The sequence below is a fragment of the Nannospalax galili genome, unplaced genomic scaffold, assembly GCF_000622305.1.
Source record: "Nannospalax galili isolate Female #2095 unplaced genomic scaffold, S.galili_v1.0 scaffold940, whole genome shotgun sequence".
NCBI classification, from domain to species: Eukaryota; Metazoa; Chordata; class Mammalia; order Rodentia; family Spalacidae; genus Nannospalax; species Nannospalax galili.
Window position 1 is genome coordinate 1260404 of NW_008346079.1, and position 5426 is coordinate 1265829.

The following is a 5426-nucleotide window of genomic DNA, read 5'->3' on the forward strand; positions in this document are numbered from 1 at the left end:
GTGCAATGCCCGCGGAGGTCAGAAGAGGATGTTGGATCCCCTGGGACTGGGGACTGGAGCAGTTGTTAGCTGCCATGTGGGTGCTGGGATTCGAACCCTGGTCTTCTGCTAGAACAACCAGTGTTCTTAACCGCTGAGCCATCTCTCCAGCCCAAGATTTATTGTTTTTTTGTTGTTTTATTTCTTTTCTTTTCTTTTCTTTTATGTTTTGGTCTTTTAGAGGCAGGGGCCTTGGTGTGTGCTGGGTGCTTTGACCTCAAACTCAAAATATTGTCTCCTTTTTTTTATTCTTTTTGAGACAGAATCTCCCTGTAGCCCCAGCTGTCCTGGAACTCACTATGTAGACCAGGCTGGACTTGAACTCACAGAGATCTGCCTGCCTCTGCCTCCTGAGTGCTGGGGCTAAAGGCATGTACCACCACGCCTGGCTTTATTGATTATTTTTATGTGTATGAGTGTTTTGCCTGCATGTATGTTAGTGCACCACATATGTGCAATTCCCTCAGAGGTCAGAAGAACAGTTGTCAGCCACCATGTGGGTGCTGGGAATCAAACCGGGTCCTCTGTGAGAACAGCCAGTTTTTTAAGGGCTGAACCATCTCTCCGGCCCCCTCGAAAGATTTATTTTTAACTATGTGTGTATGTGTATGCACATGAGTGCAGGTGCCTGCAGAGTCCAGGAGACGGTGTCAGATCCCCTGGAGCTGGAGTTCCATGTGGTTGTGAGCCACCAAACTCAGGTCCTCTGCGGAGCAGTCCGCGCCCAACCCCAGCGCCCTTCACGCCCATCTTTTCTTTTGTTCAGTGTTCCTGTTGGGTTGGTTTTCACTGAGTGTCATCCTCTACGAGGTGTCAGCCTGGGACAGCGAGGGTGTAGTAAAGGCTGCTCAGGGTTGGCACCTGCCATGACTTGCCCCCAGCTTGGCTGCTCAAAGTCCTGTTTTTGTTTTATGGCAGAGCTTTAATAAGCCCATGATGCTCAGCATCAGCCTGTGGGACCAAAAGCTGTGGCCTCATGTAGTTAGCACAGCTATTGTAAAAACACAACACAGGTCTGTGGATGTTGCTCAGTGGGTAGAGCACTTCTTATACAGCACACACTAAGCCCTGGGTTCCATCCCCAGCACTGCATAAAACTGGACATGCTAGTGCATTGCCTACCTGTAACCCCAGCCCCACCTGCAACTCACAGGCAGGAGGAGTAGTTCAAAGTCATCCTTGACTACACATGAGTTTGAGGAAAGTCCAAACTACATGAGACTGTCTGAAAAAAAAACCACCACTTTTAATTCTTTGAATTAGGAGCCAGTGGTGGTGCACATTTGTAACCCCAGTGTGGGGGAGACAGAGACAATGGAATCCTGGGACCCACTGGCCAGCCAGGCTAGTTCAATCCCAGAGGTCCAGGTTAAATAACAGAAATTTCTCAAAAATTAAGTCCTAGCACTAGGGAGGCAGAGACAGGAGGAGGAGCTCTGTGAGTTCAAGACCAACCTGGTCTCCATATCAAGTTCCTGCCCAGCCAAGACTACATGTCTTTGAAAAAAAAAAAAAAAAAAAAAAAAAAAAAAAAAAAAAAGAAAAGAAAAAAAAAAGGTGTAGGGGACAGCAGGAGAGATGGCTCAGCAGTTAAGAGCACATAATGCTCCCGGAGTTTGGTGCCCACTACCCATGTCAGGTGGCTCACAGCCACATGCAACTCCAGCTCCAGGGGAAGCCCACACAGGCACCAGCATTAGTGCACCAGCCCACAGAGTCGCATAATTTCAATGAATGTTTTAAAAAGTGAAGTCATACACATAAAATAAAAATAAAATATTTTTTAAAAAATTAAGGTGTAAACTGAGGAAAACACCCAACATCCATTGCTGGATCCCACACACGTGTACATGTACATACACAGACGCAGCCATACACAAAATCCACAGAAAACCACCGTCCTGACTCACAGGACGGGCAGGCCAGCCCAGAGGAATCAGACCATCAACCCCGGGACCCATCCCTGTTGTCTGGAGCCCTATCCAGGAGTCCAGAGCTGCAAGCCTACTGGTATAAGCTCCTTCTAGGGGAAGGCGCCTAGACAGAAGGAGGCCGAGCAGGTCACCTCCCGAATCTGGATGAAGCAAGGCAAAGCCAGGACAAGGTCCAGCTTCTAGCAGGTCCTCGTGCCACTCATCTCTCCCTCTGTGGCTGTTTTATTGTGTTTTTTTCAGGTGCCCTACTTGACTTCCCCCGTTCTAGATGCATACTGAATAGCTATGACCTGAGAATGCGGGGGGGGGGGGGGGGGGGCATGTGCCCAGCGACGTCACCCTTACCAGTTACTGTTTGGAAGTAGGTGACACGGGGGTGCCCACAATTCCCACTGAGGATGACCTCTGAGCAGGAGAGGAACTGGGGCATCTGGGTCCCAGGGGGGAAGCAGCACCTGGGATGTTTGGTGTGGTGCAGGCCACTGGACCTGTTTCTCCCCTGCCCCTCAGGGAGCCCTTCCCGAAGGGTGCCAGGCGGCAGCAGCTTCTGCTCCCACCTCCTCAGTGCTGGCTTTGAGGGCCTGGGCACCACACCCAGCAGGAATGGCTTTTGTCCAAAAGATAACAAATGCTGGTAAACACTAGACAAGAACCCTTAGCCACTGTGAAAGCCAGTGTAGACGCGTCTCAAAAATCAAAACTAGATCTCCACATGACCCAGCTAAAATACTCCTAGGCATCCACCCGGAGCATTTCATATCCTGCTCTGGAGACACCCACTCATCTGCGTTCATTGCTGCTCTAGTCACAGCCACGAGGAATGAACCCTACACGTCCAGCAACAGATGAACCGAGGATGGGAATACTGTGAGAGTGGAGGATCTGGGAAGTAGTATGGGAAATGGCCCAGACTCACACAAAAGCTGCATGCTCTCTCACATGCAGACCCTAAATTTTAATGTTTATATGTACGTATGTGAATGGATGGGAGACAGGGTACAGACTGGAACTAGAACAGGACAGGGTAAGTGGAGAACACGAGCTCAGGCCACAGGAAGTGGAAAGGAGGCTGTCGAGTGGGGGAGTGGGGGGGTGGCAGCAGATGGGGGAGAGGACGGTGGACTAAAGCCATAATGAAGCCTCCCACTTTGCATGCTGAAAAAAAAGTACTGGCCAGATGTGGTGGGCACCTAAAGAAGGTGATCTAGAAGTTGAGAGGATGGTGGTTATGAGGGTGTGTGTCGGCGGGCGGGGCGGGGGGAGATAGGGAAGGGAAAGGGGGGAGAGGGGAAAGGGAGGGGAAGAGGAGATAGGGAGGGGGAGAGGGAGAGGCTCTCATTGGGTTCTAAGCCACAGCTAGACAGGGCAGAAGTTCTAGTGTGCTGCGGGCTCAGTGGGACCTTTGACTCTGGACTCTGGTCCAGGTACCTGGCTGGCCAAAGGGAAACTGCTGTGGGAAGGCCCTTGGGCTGTGTGCATAGCAGCCCTTATCTATTACATCTGATTTCATGAGGCCCACAGAGCCTTTCCTAACATGATGCTTGTTGTTTAGCTATGCCAGCATACCCAGGAGCCATCCTGACATTAATCACTTGGGTACCTGAGTCCTTACAGCAGAGCCACTGAATAGTTCTGGTGAATATTTTATGTCAAGCAGCTTGCTTTCTGACCTCTCTACCTAGCTGGGATCCTTTTTCTGTTCCATGTGAACAGTTTCTAGGAATGACCTCACATGTGGAGGGAGAGACAGACAGTTATTACCACAGAAATGACTTCATATTGTTCACCAACAGCAGTGTTCAAGTTAGGAATTTTGACAAGTAAAATTAATAACATTTATAAATGTTTGGAGAATTAAAGTTCCATGATCATCTCATTTTTTAAAAAGTATTTTATTATTTTCATTTTATGTGTGTGTATTGCCTGTGTGTAGGTAAGTGCACCCGTGTCATGCAATGCCCATGAAGGACAAAAGAGGCTGTCAGATCCCCCAGGAACTGGAGTTACGGACAGTTGTTAGCTGCCATGTGGGTGCTGGGATTCGAACCTGGGTCTTCTGCACGAACAACCAGTGTTCTTAACCACTGAGCCATCTCTCCAGCCCTGATCATCTCTTTTTTTTTTTTTGTCTTTTTGAGACAGGGTCTCCCTGTAGCCTCAGCTGTCCTGGAACTCACTGTGTAGACCAGGCTGGCCTTGAATTCAGAGATCCGCCTGCCTCTGCCTCCCCAGAACTGGGATTAAAGGCATGTGTCACCACGCCTGGCTCTGATCATCTTATTTTTAAGTTGTTTTTTTCTCTCTTACCTGAGGGTTTAATTCTTTTCTTTACCTTGAAAAAAAAATTTTTTTTTGTCTTTTTGAGACAGGGTCTCCCTGTAGCCCCAGCTGGCCTGGAACTCACTATGTAGACCAGGCTGGCCTTGAACTCACAGAGATCCGCCTGCTTCTGCCTCCCCAGAACTGGGATTAAAGATGTGCAACACCCCTTCCTGCTACTTTGAAATTAAAAAAAAAAAATGTATGTATGTACGTAGGTATGTATGTATGTGTACTGTACACGTGTGCTGGGAGGGGGTCCACTGAGGCTAGAAGAGGATGGATCCCCTGGAGCTGGAGTTACAGGTGGTTGTGAGCCGCCTTGTGTGGGTGCTGAGAATTGAACTCAGGTCCTCTGTGAGAGCAGTGTGCACTCAGCCACTGAGCCTTCTCTCCAGCCCCTTTTTCTCTACCTTTTGTGGTCGCCCAATCTAAGAGCCAGAAGGTGTCTGAGAGCTGGTCTTGTTCCTGCTGTCCCCGGGTGGCACTACTTAGAGAAGACATTTTCTCGTAATCAACAGTTTGTGAAATCAGAAGCTGAAACAGCGGGCTGCCGACGGCTGGTCAGAATGGGGCGGATGCATATCTAGCCCTGGGTGGAGACGTGGCATTCAGAGCTGAGTGAAAGATGAGAACACCGGGCCAGCGGATGGCTCTGTGGGCAGGAGCACTTTCTGGGCAGACAGGCCTGAGGACCTGAGTTTGGTGTTGGAACCCACATACAAAAAAGCAGGATGCAGTGGCAACATCTGTAATCACTGCACAAGGTGGGGGGCAGAGAGAAAGCTCAAGGCACAGTGCAGTGGTACAAAGAAGAGACCCTGCCTCAAAGCCACGTGGAAGGGGAGAGCCAGCTCCTGTCCTCTGACCAACACACTTGCACCTCTACTCACACACACAAAACAGACGATGGATAGGGGCCGGGGAAATGGCCCATCAGTTAAGAGCACTGGCTGCTCTTGCAGAAAACCTGGGTTTGACTCCAAGCACCCACATGGCAGCTACATCTGTAACTCCAGTTCTAGGGGATCCAACACCCTTTTCTGGCATCTTTGGGCATTGCACGACGTAAGTGCACTTACATACATGCAGGCAAAACACTCATGCACATTAAATAATCTTTTTTTTTTTTTT

The 5426-nt window shown here is 49.5% G+C and overlaps 1 protein-coding gene across 3 annotated transcripts in view; it reads right to left on the bottom strand.

Annotated features, from left to right (window-relative positions):
• The window catches only part of Faxdc2 (fatty acid hydroxylase domain containing 2), a 24687-nt gene that overhangs the window by 17109 nt on the left and 2152 nt on the right, over positions 1–5426 (bottom strand). Inside the window, exon 1 of one of the 3 annotated variants that reach the window (XM_029567937.1) lies at positions 4706–4723. The exons of the other annotated variants lie outside the window; for them this stretch is intronic. The gene's annotated coding sequence lies outside the window, so the exon portion shown is untranslated. Of the gene's footprint in view, positions 1–4705; positions 4724–5426 lie in introns of those variants that run through there. 3 annotated transcript variants of the gene reach the window in all.